At 36.6% G+C, this 15990-nt stretch overlaps 1 long non-coding RNA gene across 1 annotated transcript; it reads left to right on the top strand.

The window, feature by feature from the left end:
• Positions 1-815: 815 nt before the first annotated feature.
• Positions 816-14112, top strand: LOC145722867 (uncharacterized). The gene is made up of 4 exons (XR_014147442.1): positions 816-895; positions 4138-4189; positions 11682-11828; positions 14068-14112. It is a non-coding gene; the product is annotated as an uncharacterized LOC145722867 (long non-coding RNA).
• Positions 14113-15990: the final 1878 nt, after the last annotated feature.

The raw sequence follows: 15990 nt of genomic DNA, 5'->3' as shown, positions 1-15990 counted from the left end.
TTTTCCATGGGTAATGTGGGATTTGGAGTATGACAGTAATTTATATCTTCTGTATATACTAGTTGCGAAGAAGGTGCTTTATAGGCATGACCACATTTAGTCTTCATTTCAACCTTGTAATTTAGGTACTATCATTAGCTGTCATTTACTGGTGGGGAATCCCAGGCCTCGAGGGTTTAAGCTGCATCCCTGAGGTCATAGCTAGTTAGTGGCAGAGTTTGACTAAACTCAGTTTTGCTTAAGTTTAGAGCCAGTACTGACTCTTTTGGAGGTGCACTTTAGAAATTGAAAATTTGAGCTGAGGTCATATTCTCAGACTGATTGTATCCTTATTACAGTAAACTATATTACCATATTCTTCATCATATATACTTCTCAAAGTATTCTTATGAGCTGGGATTGCAGTGAAAATGAGTTACAGAGACATGACACTCAGAGAACACAAAGTCAGTAGCCAGATGAAAATGTCCTAGGGTGCATTTTACTGCTAGGCAACAAGAGTTGCAATTTGCCTTTCCTTATGTACCTGCTATGTTTGTATCACCCCATTAGTGCCCTTCACATTGGTATACAATGTTAAATATTTGTTTAGTAAACATAAGTGTAAGAGGCATGTTATTTGTTCTCCCAGAATTGCTTTCTTGAAGAAACCATTTTTAGCCTGCCCTTGTGGTCAGGAGGGACCATCAGTATTAGTGCTCTAACTCTATTTTTCTCCTAGAGAGTCCCATGACCTGGACTAAATGAATAAAGTGCTGTATTTCTCTGGACACAATAATTGATCCAGAAGAGGCATATCATCCAAAGAGGGCTGATAGGACAATGTTTCTGCTATCAGTTCCTGCATACCAAGAAAAAAAATGTGTTTAAACTGAGATGGATTATTTCAGAGCATGTGAGTCTTTGGCTGCTGGTATACATTTTGCTTAACACTTGGATTGGCATGAATGTAGAATGAGGTTAAGCAGAAATGAAAATTGCTGAGAAGTGGAGAGGGAAAAGGGCCCCAATAATACTGTCTAAACTCCTGGATTGACTCATTCATGCTTTTAAAAAGCATTTGTTGAGCACCTACATTACTCTAGACACAGTTGGGGGATCTAAGTGTACAGCAATGAACAGAAAATTTTTCTGCTCTTAGGAAAGAGACACGAATCCATCCATCATCCATCCATCCATCCAAAGTCAAGTGGTTATAAGAACACACAAAAGGGGAGCCTGGGTGGCTCAGTCGTTAAGCGTCTGCCTTCGGCTCAGGTCATGATCTCAGGGTCCTGGGATTGAGCCTCGCATCGGGTTCCCTGCTCAGCAGGAAGCCTGCTTCTCCTTCTCCCACTCCCCCTGCTTGTGTTGCCTCTCTCGTTGTGTCGTCTCTCTCTGTCAAATAAATAAAATCTTTAAAAAAAAAAAGAACCTACAAAAAATATGTAACAAGAAGCAAGAGAGATTTTTTATTTAAGAAAGGATGATCAAGGGAAGCAATACTGCAAAGGCGAAATTAGGGCAGAAATTTCAATGAAGGGAGGAAGAATGTCATTTAGATAATCTGGAAGAAGAGATCTTGGCAGAGGAAACAGTGATTTCAGAGGTCCTGAGGTAGAGCAAGGTATTCTGTGCAGCTGAAGCAAAAAGAGGGAGATGGTGGGAGATGAGGAAGAGGGGAGGCAAGACTATGGAGGGCTTGTAGGCTCATTATTTTATTCTGAATGACATGGAAGACATTTAGATGATTTGGTCAAAGGTGTTAAAAAATCTGAATATATTGAAAAACAAAACCAGCAATTTGCCACACCACTATTCAGGCAGACAAGCAAAGGGTTTTAAGCTATAGTGAATGATCAGCCATGACCAATGGTGCTAATAGGTAACACAGTATAAACCCTAAAATTTGACTGTTGGTTTGCAATGTGAAAGTCATTTGTGGCCTTGATAGAGTGATATATGTAAAGTAATGGAGATGAATGCTCAAGAGTGAATGAAAGAGAAGACTTAAGACAGTACCATCTCAGGATTTTCAAGTTAAGAAAAGATTCCTTTATAGTGAAGCTATTTGGAATTAGGTTTCTGTCTTGTGAGAGGCCAAGAGGCCCAGTTAATTTTTAAAGAAAGGCATCAGGCTGATTTCTGTTGTAACAGTTATAAACTACAATGCTCCAAGCTCTTAGAAAAAAAACAAAAACAAAAACACCTCTCTACAGGACTACAACATAGGAAAAGCTCTGCTCAAAGAAAGAATTTCTTTTTCATCAAAATTCCTTGTCCTGATTACTGGTACAATTATTAAAAGCTATGCAATTTGATATTTGAATAATTTGTCCCTAATATAGATCTTATTAATGCTATATTACAGACCTCTCAGATTTGTAAAAATCTTTTGTGTTTAGTTCAGTAATATGTGGTTTAGCTTCTGCAATTCTGCGTGTAGTAAGCTAATCACTGACTGAAAATATGCATAACTTTGTTTCATGCTATTTTATATTTCGCAGCAATATCCCTATTAACATCTGTCAAGAAAGTTGCTATGGAAACTAAAGTATAACACACCATATTATACATACAGATTTAACATTTTGCTTTATATCCTTTCTAGTGGAGGTTTTGTGCATATGTTCAGTTTCATATTACTCTGTATTTTAATGTCTTAATTTTCTTTTCAATAAAAGCAGAAGTTATTTGATATAGTAGCACTCCACTGTCATACAGAGGGAATTTCTTTAAGCTTTGTTTAGGTTGTGCTGTATAAGACTGTTACAGTTTGGAGGGAGATTCTCTGGCTGGCTTTAAAGAAGCAGCTGCAGTACTGTGACAGGGCTGTGTTGCTAGGACCTGAGAGTTAGGTCTAAAAGTTGAGAGCAGTCCTCAGGAACTTCAGTCCTACAACTGCAAAAGAATGAATTCTACCAAGAACCGGAATGCGCTTGGCAGAGGACCCTGAGCCCCAGATAGAATACAGCCTAAGCCCATATCTTGTTCGCATCTTTGTTAGACACTGAGCAGAAACCCAGCTCACAGGATGTGTGGACTTCTGACCTGCAAATACTGTGAGACAGTAAGTGGGTAAGGTGTTAAGGCACCAAATTTGAATTTGTTATGCAGCAATAAAAAACTGGTATGATCTGACTTCCTCTCCTATATTCCTTTCACTTCTCTTCTGCCACGGATGTGATAATAGTAGCAGGAGGCTTTACACGATGAATCTCAAAAGGGGTCATCAAGACTAATTGTAATGGAAATGGGGCAACCTGAGGCTGACTTCTGATGGCAAAGCAACCATCTAGAAGTGCTGCTTACCTGTGCCAGGTGTATACTTACACTTGTGTGTTTTCTTATTTTGGACATGGGTCTTAAAAATTCCTAGAACAGTTTTTTATTCCCAAGAATGCCTCCTGAAAATGTAACATTCCTTATAAATGAAAGATTTGGTAAAATGAACTATTTGCCTTCACTTAAACAACTCCCTAATATATTTGCATATTTTCTTGACCATATGTTTTATCATGTTTGTTTCTGAAACTGGGATACAATGCCGAAATCGATGTCAAAAGAAACTTGCTTCCTGAAGGCAGAGGACTGAGTTGTTTTGTAGCTGTCTGTGCCTGCACATGTGTGAACTTAGCCTTGTAGGAATTTTTATATTTATATAATTGTCAGTTCATTTGACTTATTCACATCATGATCACACAAGCCATTGCCTTATAAATGAAATATATATCCTTCATTGTTGCTTAACATGGCTTCATAAAGTCAGTGTTTTGAAGCAACACTGATGTGAAGAGTTTTTGTCTATGTGGGAAGGTTACTTGTCATGGGCAATAACTTTTGCTCACTATGTGTGGCCAGAATGTAGAACCATGTCTCGTATTAACTGTGGAGTTGTATCTTTGTGTCTTGAGGCAGAGTTAGGTTTTGTGTCATAGCATAAGGCAAAAGTTACATGTTGATAATATTACCTTTGAAAGTTTACTTAAACCAGTCCCTGTTAAATCAGATTGATGTTACTAAGGTTGAGTAATAGTTAACTAGTTGTAAGGTGAACTCATTCTAAATTCCTGCTTTAACCATGCTTTGTGTGACTACATTTGTTTTATCACCTTAACTATGCTTTGTATGACCATACATTTTATCATCTCACCTCAGATAACCAACCAATTCTTCATTATAAATGGATTTCTGTATGCACAAAATCAAAGTAAGTTATAAAGGTTAAAAATAAAATATGAAAAAATTTATATCAAATAAATGCAATGAAGATGATGTTTTAGGTCTCAGTATTGGTATCAGATGAGAAAAAATTTGAGAAAAAAAGGAAAAGCATAAAAGTGAGCAAAGTGGCTTTTTTTTTTAGTAGGTGAGGATATCGAACAAAATGAAGTTTTAACAAAATAAAATCTTTACAAAGCAAGTAGAACATCAACATTGATTAAAGAAAAAGGATTATAACTCAAGGAGAAAATGAAAAAGAAACAACCACAATTGTTGAAGACTTTACTGTAACACTGTCTTTTTAAATGCAACTAAGTAAAAGAAAAAAGAATAGACCATCTAAGTAATACAATCAATCACATTATTTTAAACATTTCTATATGTCAAATTCAGAAACTATAAAGAGGGGCTAAGTCTTAAATACTATTTATATCATTTGGTGGTTCAGTTGTAGGAAATAGAGATCACTCTAGCTATTTTAAGCATAAGACATCTGACACAGATAACTTAGTTCGTACAAAATGGTTGGGAAGGCTGGAGAAGTAGGCTGTGAGATGATCCCCAGGGATGATTCCCAGAATGACACTGCCAACTAGGCTTTTGAGGTTGCAGCTACCTTTGCTATAATCAGAAATGTGGATAATCAGGTGAACACCACCTGAACTGTCAAATTGAAGAATACACCACTGGAGTTGTGATCCAGGCATCAGGAAACTGTTGCTGATACCTCCACTTCAAGTGCTTTTGAAGTTAGCGACTGGGTACTGGAGTGGTGCCATCTTTGTCCTCATTTGCCAGTAGCAAGAGGAGAAACAAGAAGTGTTCCCCTCTCTGCCACCCCTTGCCCAGGCAAACTGGCACCTTCCCAGTCTCAAGGGATGGGGTGGGGCATCTTTATTGTAATCTAATTCACATCTCCATCCTGAATTGGCAGTTAACTTTGGAAATGTGGTTTTTAGTTTTCCAGCCTCTGTAGTACAAGATTCCTTAGAAGTAGACAGAATGGATGCTGAATACCAAATTCCCACATCCATGAGACAAACTGAAACTTTTCAAATAATGGGTATATATTTGGATGTAAATAATGTATTTTTTAATGTTAAAAAACTGAGTTAAGCAAATCATAGTCTCAGACCATGAATTAATAAAACTAGTAATCAGTAATATTATATGTATGTATATGTATAATAATATGTATATGTAAACAAATAAAAAAAAAGACTGGAATTAGAAATTATCCTACACAATTGTTGGATCAAATATGGAATTGAATCTGCAGGATCCTTATAAAACAATGATAATCAAATAACATTTTCAGAATGAGGCCAAAGGTATAGTTAAATATATAGTATCAAATGCTTTCATTCTTATAAATTCTGAATTCCTGATCTTCTCCCTGAAACCAGCTACTCCTAATAACTCTGCCTGTAAATTAAGGAGTGAGATAGTTTTTATATATCAAAATTTCAGTTTTAAGAAACTGTAATTCTCAGGGTCATCAAGGGTAGAGTGGCAGTGATATATTATACACTCTTAGAAAAATTAGAAGTTGGTACAAAATTTTTAAAGGGTAATTTGATAATGTATATCAATAGTCTTTAAAGTATGAATAAACTTTAATGTAGCATTTCCATTTTGGAAACGTTATCCCAGGAAAGTAATGAGAAGTATACACAAAGAACACAGAATAGGTTATTGAATATAGAACTGTTTAGCAAAAATTTCCAGTTTTAGCAATGGTTAGATAAAACATGGTACAACTTTAATTCAATGTCCTATAACTATTATAAAGTGGGAAAATATTTAATGATGGGAAAATGTTCACTAAGTATTATTTGGTGAAGATAAATTTACAAAATAACATGTACAACATGATCTAAATTTCTCACTCTATATATCTATATATAGAAAATAATACTGGAAAGCTAAATGCAAATATATTAACAATTTTTATATAGTGGTTGATGTATCAGTCTCAGATAGGTCACATTATGGTTTGGAAACAAAAATACTAAAATCCCAGTGGCTTAATACACAACAGTTTATTTATTTGTTCTCTCAAGGTCTGCTGAGGGTACAGGCAACTTTCCAGGGCAGCTGTCTTCCATGTGGGAGCTCAGAACCTCAGGCTAGTTCAATCATGTGGCATGTCCATAAGTTCTTCCATGATTGCTGTGGCAGTGAAGAAAGAGTAGTCTGCACAGTCCTACAGGTACTTTTCTCCTTGGAATTCATATTTCACCCATATACAAGTATGAATGATGAACAACCTAAGTGTCTTAACCTAGAATCCAAAACTTCACTCACCCCAAAGGGTTGAGTATTTCAAATCATTCTAGTGCCTAGAAATTAGCTTCCAATTCATTTCATTCTTTGGAAATAAGGTGCTGGCTAATCTTGAATGTGCCATGGACTCCACCAGAATCTCAATTACCCTAGGTAAAATGAGAAAGAAATATTTACGTCAAAGCCTTGATAAAAATTCTCAAATATCTCATCAATAAATAACAGTAACTGAGATGTAATACATAACTTATACTTGTCTCTTAGACTTCTTTGGACACTTTCTGCTTTTTCCTTTAGATAATGCTCATAAACGTTAAATACAATGGACTCTGGAGTGGTTTTATGGATGGAAATTATATTGTTTATTTCAAGTGACCTACCTTTATTTTCCCCACTGGCTGCCATTGTTTTGTATTTGTTGTTCTCATAAGTTTTCCAGGGATTTTATGCACTCTTTGAGGCAGCTTGTCTTGCCCAATATTGATTGGGGGCAGGATAATATTTTAGTCATGCTCCTCATCTTGTGTATAACGTTGTGTTAGCCCCTCTACATCCTGGATCATGGCTTATTCTGATGTAAAGTGAAGTTGATTTTCATCTTAAAGGAGGGAACTTAACTTCTAAAGTGAACTTTAAGGACAGAATCATGCCCTTTTGTTAGAACTGGATTAACAGCAACTGGGCACCATAGTTAGAAAACCATTGTAGTTGGTATATAAACATAACAAATAATAGAAAATACACTGACATTGAGCAACATCCCAAATTACTTGATCTGCATTAGGAACAAATCTTAGATCTCTGCTTCAATTCCATCTTCAATGTAAGATTGATGTGGTGCAGCAGAGATTTTTAAAATGTGCTGTGCAACTCACTGTCAGTTAAAGTACTCATGCATGTATGTTACATACAAGTGACTTATTCAGAACAAGTCAGATGGGATAAATGATGGAAAAGGAAAAAAAGACAAAAATTTTGAAAAGAAAATTGTATTTAGTATTAGATGTATAAGATATATGTGATTTCTTGATTCCTTCTGCATGTGGTTATAATCAAATCCAACTTTTCCTATTTCACATACAAAATGAAGTTGGGAATTGGGCTGGGAAGGGAATTTCAATTGGTTTTGACAGATTGGAGTAATTTTAAACATGGCTTTGAGATAGTGGTTTTGCTTGGCTAATACATATTTTTCAATTTTGTCAATTGAAACAGAAACCCCAAACATTATAAAAGTGTTTGAATACTGGTTGTTTTTTGCCAGGAAGGCACATTGACTTTGGTGTACAATGTTAAGATCATGAATTTTGCTAAATACAATTGCAAACACATGTTCCATTGCAAAGCAGGCAATGAAGAACAAATTAAAAATAAACAACACAGAAATGGATTTCACTAAGAAACACTGAATAACACCAAGGGTGTTTTTAAAAATTAAAATTGTACAACTATTGCAACTACTTTTTACATTGCTAAGATATTAAAGAACCATATTGGTTGTGCTGTTTCTTTCTATTTTTTAATAATTGAATCAAAGATATTGAGTCATGAAAACTAGTGTCTTAAAAATTCAGCTCTTTCTTTATTAATGAGGACATTTTAAATACACAATAAACTAATTTTGGGACAATTAAAATTTAATGTAATTATTAATAATAGTCTTTTCTGAAAATTTCTTTTGGTCAGATCAGAATAGTATGGATTTTGGACAAAGACCATTACAAGACTCAAAGGAAAAAAGCATAATTACAATGTGATCTCTAAAATAATGTATAAATAGAATAATTCTGAATGGCAAAATAGGTGACATTTTAAAATTTCATAAGTGGAGTTATATTTTATTCTCTACCCATCATTTCATCACATTACTCTTTTCTTTGAAATAGTGCAAAGATATCCTATCATACTAAAATATGGAATCATTATTTATGGAATCCTTAAGAATCTGTGGGCACCATGAGTCTTCCTAACTCCTAATTTAGAATTTCAAATCTTCTAGCTTCCTAATCTTTCAATTTGCTCAGATAATTTTCTACCATTACTGCAATAGTACCTTCCCAAAATCATTCTTGTGAGACCAACTGATGGTTAAAGTCCAAACCCAGAACTCCAAGGATTTACCATTACCCTTTTTCTCAACTAATAAATAATAGAAAGAATTTAGTTTATTTATGCCTTCATCCATTCAATTTAAGTCTTTCTTTGAGGTGCATGTACTTGTCTATGCTTCTCTTACTTTTGTCTTGGTAACGTAGTCTGTCTTAAATCATAAGTTCCTATAGGACAGGGACATGCCTATTTAATTTGCTTTTAACACAACTAACCCAATGCAATAAAAATATGTGAACTTAACACATGATTCTTGATGATGATGGTGATTATGATAATTTATGTTGTTTCTCTTTTGCTTCTCAGTGGCACTTACTCGTAATACACTCTTGCTGACAGCTAAGTTTTGTGTATTTTTTGTGTACGTTTTCATATTTCTTTCAGCAAAAATATTATATAAAGACATAATGCATAAAATTTAACTGCAATATTCCTTTAACTTTATCCTACTCCTCTGGCTCTTTTCCATTTATCTGGCAGAATTATACGTAAGGCCAAATCTTTGAATTCTTTGCAATTTTCTCTTTGGATTTACAGCACAAGTCTGTTGATTATTCCGTATCAGTCACTATTAATATAAGGCAAACATTAAAGAAATGGGAAAGGGGCAGTTAAAAGAAATATGCTGCAGAACAGTGCATGGTATTTCTCTTCCCACATTCTAATGTAATTCATCATGGCCAAAACTTTACCAATCTGCTGGGTTCCCAGAGAATTATGAGCATTTTTTTCTTTTCTGAGATTTTTCTCTTTTTTTGCACACTCAAGAAACTACAAGCTATCCTTATTTTTCCTCAAAGAGAAGACCAACTATACTTGAGAAAATAACTTACAGAGAGTCACATTTCAATATAAATAACTACTAATAAACCCATTTGATAACATCAAGTTTTCTCATTGGAAAATCATGCCAATACTGTTTATTAGTTGGCATCTGTAGGTTCTCCTACATTGTTTCATATGCTTATCCCTAAAAAGATTTGAATTTTTAAAAGCCAATATCATGTTATATACATCTTTTATACATCTACTTTACTATCTTGTATAGTTCTGGAATATAATGGATTCCAATAATATTAAAAGTTACATTTATTAAAATTAATTAATTAATTAATTAGACAGAGAGAGAGAGAGAGAGAGAGAGGGAGAGAGGGCACACAAACAGGGGGAGTGGGAGAGGGAGAAGCAGACTTCCTGCTGAGCGGGGAGCCCGATGCGGGGCTCCATGAGGGGCTCGATTCCAGGACCCTGGGGTTATGACCTGAGCTGAAGGCAGACACTTAACAACTGAGCCACCCAGGTGCCCGCAAAATTACATCTTAAACAGAGTTATTATTATTAGTTAGTATGGTATGCTTATATGTTAGCTTATGGAGTTAACCCCAGGTCTCAAACAAAAGTTAAATTATAAATTCCTAGAGAGAAAACCCCTTAGGTCATGGATCTTTACTTGCATGTTTCTTACATCAGTAATAGATCTCAGGGAATTCACTCTTCTATCTTTCCCTACCTCAATGTCATTTTCTGTATTCTTTCATTATTGAAATACCATGGGAGCTCAACTTTGCATAGATCTACTGCATAATATCCTCTCCTGTGTGAAACAAAGGAGGTAAGTATGTTAAGGAGCTTTTAGCAGGTGAAACAGGTGTGGCAAAATCCATGCATTTAATTCATAGAAGAACACTACCAACATTCACTCAGATCTTATTTATTCATTGTTTGTACAATATAAAACATTATATCTGCCATAAATACAAACTAGGGGAAGTGTACATGCTCTGAAAACAGAGGTGAGGCAGGCCTGTCAGCTTTGTATCAAAAGAAGATACTAAAAACGAATCTATATAAAACAGGTATAATTCAAAAGGCAGTGTGGTCTTTGTTCATTTTGTATAGGTATAAACAGCCTGTAACTTTCAATAGTTCCCCAGGTAGCACAGTGGTACATCATAGCTAAATAATTGAAATTTTAATACTGGCTTTCAGTCTTCAAGAATAGGTTAAATAATTATAATTTATATTTCTTTAGTGATGTTTGGGGTACTTTTCCAGACACACATGACCATCTTTGAGGTCAAAGCATTCATGAAATTTGACACAAAAACACTTAAAACAAATACAAGTGATAACAAAACAACTGAAGAAATCTAAGTGTGTTCCAGTGATGGAGATTTACTGAAAGATGGTCCATCAACCCAATAGACTATTATATAGTCATTTAAATGATAATTATGAGAACTACATAAAATATATAGTAATGTTAACACTGTTAAGTAAAAAAAGTGATCATGGGGTTATACAGACATCTCATATTGTTAACAATATGTATTTTTAAAGATTTATTTATTTATTAGAGAGAGAGAAAGAGAGCGGGAGCCAGGGGGAGGGGCGGAAGGAGAGGATCCTAGCAGACTCCCCACTAGCACCAGGCCTGACACGGGGCTTGATCTTAAGACCCTGAGATCATGACCGGAGCCATATAAAGAGTTGGACTCCCAGCTGACTGAGCCACCCAGGCACTACTATCAATACTTTTAAAAAACATATTTGTCAATAAAGATTGGGATGAAACAACAGAAATGGAAAGGCAATGGCAGATCATAGAGGCCATGTACACAGACTTAGAGCCAGGTTTCCTGGGTTTGGTTCTCAGACTTGCCACTTTTTATTTGCCTTGAGCAAATTATGAAACCCATGTGCTTCAATTTATTCATCTGATATACAAGAATAGATTCTCTTGTCCAGATGGCTATTATAAGAATTAAACTGATGGGGCTCCTGGGTGGCTCAATCGGTTAGGCGTCTGCCTTCGGCTCAGGTCATGATCCCAGAGTCCTGGAATCGAGCCCCATGTTGGGCTCCCTGCTCAGCAGGGAGCCTGCTTCTCCTTCTCCCACTCTCCCTGATTGTGTTCCTTCTCTCGCTGTGTCTCTCTCTCTCTCTGTCAAGTAAATAAATAAAATCTTTAAAAAAAAGGAATTAAACTGATATAGTGTATATATTATACGTGTTGATAAATCTAAAAAAGAAATAGTCATATTTATTAGTGAGATTAAAGGAGAATTTTGTGTTTTTTCTAGGTAAAATGAATTTTAGATTGCATCATGTGAGCTAACTAAAAAGTCAAGGGATTGCATAAATAATTTGGAAAGGATAGTGAGTAAAATGAAATTCTTTTGGATTATGAAAAGAATACAACTCAGCTATCTGGAAAACTCAACAAACAGGTAATTGTCTCAAACGTCTGGATAGTCAAGACTTTACTATTCTTAATGACTTCACTCCTGTTTACAAATTTCCACCATGTTGTTCTCTAAATTTATTGTTAGTTATGTCATGTGTGTTTGGCCTTCACAGCCAAGTTGTATGTTTTTGTTTGTATAGGCTAATATTACTTAATATAATTTTCTTTTCACACAAAGAGTTATAAATAACTAAGTCTTATTGGACTTTGATTTTTTTTCCACAGAAAGATATTTTTATAGGTCAAAACTAGGCTTCCCCATTGTGTATCCATGTGCTTCTTTGGTGACTATTTTGTTGCATTCTTATGTAATTTCTTTAAGTCCCTAGTCTTCCTTTTGAGGTCTTCCTTTAGTGTCTCTCAGAAGAGACTTTCTGGGGATCCAGAAATTTTCAACAGTTCAGGTACAAGATTCCTTTAGGACTAATGCAGTCTGTGGAGGCTGGAGGCTCCCCTGCTGCCATTGTAATTGCCAGGAAATTCCGGATTAATGATAGTCTCTACTTTATACCTAAAATAAGCCCTCATAACTAACTTCAGTTATCTCCACCATCAACATCACCAGTGTACCATAATGTTGGCTTCTACTGAGTGCTTGAGATATTTCAATCTACTTCAGGTAAAAGGTGTTGGCAACAGGCATGGATGAATCTTGGCCAAGGACACTTATTTCATGGGATGATGACATTCTTTATTTGGTTGTTTTCTATTAGGATATCTGTCTCCTTCCAGTGTGCCTGTGGAAAAACAGGCTCATGATTATTCTTGGGAGGGAATGACTCTGTCCTGAGCAAACTTGAGGTGGGTAAAGTAGAACCAGCTTTCCTTTGCTTGCCTTTTTTGGGTTAAATTCCCCATTATAAGAGATACCATCTTGGCAGTTGCAGAAAGGCACATGGAAAGCTGGAACAGTGATTTTAGGCCTATGGCTTTACATATAGCTCCATGTAATTCAGCCTAACTCATCAGCTAATTTAGATTTCCATGTTGATATTTGGGATCAAAGACACCAGGTGATCATAAATCATTTTTTATTTTTTTATTTTTTAAGGTTTTATTTATTTGAGAGAGAGTGAAAGATTGAAAGAACGAGTGGGAGGAGTGGCAGAGGGAGAAGCAGACTCCCCGCTGAGCAGGGAGTCAGACGTGGGGCTTGATCCAAGGACCCTGAGATCATGATCTGAGCTGAAGGCAGATGCTTAACTGACTGAGCCACCCAGGTGCCCCTCTTTTATCTTTTTTGTTTGTTTATTTACATGTGTACAGACCCCATTCCACAGTGCATGTGCTTACTTCAAGCCATCAGACTTCCACGGGCTTGAGGTGAGGACTTTCACATAAAGTTGTGGTCAATGCTAAAATCAGAGAAATTAGATAAGTTAAATTTTGAGTGATGAGTCAGTATGCCATTGGCCAATGAAGTGATTCTGAATGGGTAACCAAAAATAAAGCACTAATAGATTTGTGGCCAAATTCTAGAAATAAGATTTGTAAGAATAAGAGCATCAGGTTGAATTCCAGAAGACTGGCGCATTTGCTCGAGACAGAAATTTTTAACAGTTAGGGTTTAATGCTTGCTGAAGTATGGTAGATAAGTAAGTGAGTCTTCCATGTTTATAGGGCCATGGGAAGATGGGACACCATGATTCTTTATTTCTAGATAGGTTCTTCCAATTTCATGGATATTGTGTGTGTGTGTTTTGTGTGTGTATCTGTGTGAGTGAATGTGTGTTAATGGTGTTTTTGCGCACAAGATAGAAGTCTAGTTTTCCTTTAGAGCAAAAAGTATATACTTGATATTTGCATTAATCTTTTATTTATTGATATTACTTGAGTCCCATTTAGTAAATTCATTTTTGTTATATTTAATGATGTTTTGCAGTTTCCAAAAGTACTTACTCCCAAGAGACAGTTCACTGGAAAACAATCCTGACAAAGTCAGGAAAAAATATTCATGACTTTGTCTCAAATCTGTGGATATTCATTTATAGTGGATATTTTATTATATTGAAATTATTCTACCTAAAACTGATTTATTTTAATATACAGGCTTATTCACCTTTTTCCTTATAGCAAGAGAATAAACCATAGATTAGTATGAGTCTTAAGAAGTGGCTGTTTGAATATTATATCTTCTCAACTAAAAAAAAAAAAGTATACTTTCTTATATTTTCCATCTCTTTGTTGAAGTTCTTACTGTGTTCATTCATTCTTCTCCCCAGTTTGGTGAGCATCATTATGACCATTACATTGAACTCTTTATCAGGTAAAGTACTCATCTCCATTTCATTAAGGTTTCTTTCTGAGGTTGTATCTTGTTCTTTCATTTGTAACATATCCCTCTGTTTCTTTATTTTGCTTGAGTCTCTGTGTTGGTTTGTATACAGTAAATAAAACAACCACCTCTCCCAGTCTTTTTTTTTTTTTTTAAAGATTTTATTTATTTATTCATGAGAGATAGAAAGAGAGAGAGAGGCAGAGGCAGAGAGAGAAGCAGGCTCCCCGCGGAGCAGGGAGCCTGATGCGGGACTCGATCCCAGGACCCTGGGATCATGACCTGAGCTGAAGGCAGACGCTTAACTGACTGAGCCACCCAGGCGTCCCGCACCTCTCCCAGTCTTGAAGGTGTGGCCCCTTGTAGGAGATGAATCTTGTCCCTCAACCCTGCCCCAACCCTTTGTCCTTTCTCAAATCTTTATGCTTGTCCAAGCAGCCCCTTGTATTTTTAATAGCTCCCAGTGGTTGAAGGTATGTCAAGACCTGTCAGTGTCCCTAAGGGGAAGATCATTGCATCTAGATTCAGGCTGTTGGAAAACTGATGCTCAGGCAGTAGTTTTTAAAAGTATGCAAATATATAGTCCAGTGGGACTGCAAGTGTAAGTCTTGCTGACCAGACAGTCTGATCATGTTCCCTAGGTGGCAGTCACAAAAAGTAGGCTCCAGATGAGTATATCAGCTCTTCTCTGGGAAATGTCAGTAAGCTGGAGCAAGGCAGAGGAATAGCTCCAAGATGTCATCTACAACCTCTGTTCCTTGTGAGCAGTCCTGTAGTCCACTAGATGTGGCCGAACCTGAAGCCTGTCCCCCAGAGCAAATCTCCAGAGGTCTCCTTCATAGAAAGATTGGAGGGTATGCCTCAGTCTGCCATCTGTACAGTGCTATGGGGATTGCAGCCTGCCAAGAACCAACTCTCTAATTGCCACAGTCATGTGGGACCCAGGAATGCAAGCTGCCTTGACCACTAGAGCCAGATGATCAAGGAACATTTTCTCGGTGACAGCTGCAAAAACTGGGGCACCAGATACAAAAATCAGGGCACCAACTATGTGTAAAACTTTCCTCCAAAAGACATTGGTGCCCTGGAGTGAGGCAGAGGGAAAGTGTGAAGATAGCACCTACCCTCTGAGATCTCTGAGGCCTCTAGATGTGTGCTTAATTAGAAGTCTACTCCTTAGGTTTCAGCCATGATGATTAGCTAATAGGCCTTCACAGAAAATTCAAGCTCTTGGGTCTGTTTTATCCCTTGCTGTGCCTGAGTTTTGGGGGTAGTTGTAGCTGTTTAATAATTCTTTCTCTTTTTTATTTTGAAGATTTTTATTTATTTATTTGACAGAGAGAGACAGCGAGAGAGGGAACACAAGAAGGGGGAGTGGGAGAGGGAGAAGCAGGCTTCCCACTGAACAAGGAGCCCGAATGTGGGGCTCAATCCCAGGACCCTGGGATTATGACCTGAGCCAAAGGCAGATGCTTAATGGCTGAGCCACCTAGGTACCCTAAGAATCTTTCTCTATTGACTACAGTCCCATAGAATACACAATCATAAACTCCACTGACCATCAAAGCCAGACAATGTAGAGGTGTCCCCTGGAAGTAGTGACAAAAATCAGGATGCTAGATTGAGGTATGAGTTCCTTTCTGGATGACTGTGATTATTATAGACCCATGGAATAAGGAATGCAAGATCTTCTGTCCTCCCCAGCCAGTCAGTCAAGAGGCATCCCTTGGGCAGCAACTGCAAAGGTTGAGCACCAGACACATGTAAAAACTCTTCTGGGAGATACTGTGCTCTGGAGCATGGCAAAAGGAGAGCAAGAAGATAACATCTGCCAGTATCTATCCCCAGAAAGTGTTCCAGTGACTCTTAG

This window comes from Leptonychotes weddellii, chromosome 8, assembly GCF_054177405.1.
Source record: "Leptonychotes weddellii isolate Sample4059 chromosome 8, ASM5417740v2, whole genome shotgun sequence".
In the NCBI taxonomy this organism is placed as follows: domain Eukaryota; kingdom Metazoa; phylum Chordata; class Mammalia; order Carnivora; family Phocidae; genus Leptonychotes; species Leptonychotes weddellii.
Note: the sequence above shows the minus strand (reverse complement) of the source record. Positions and strands in the feature narration are given on the sequence as shown.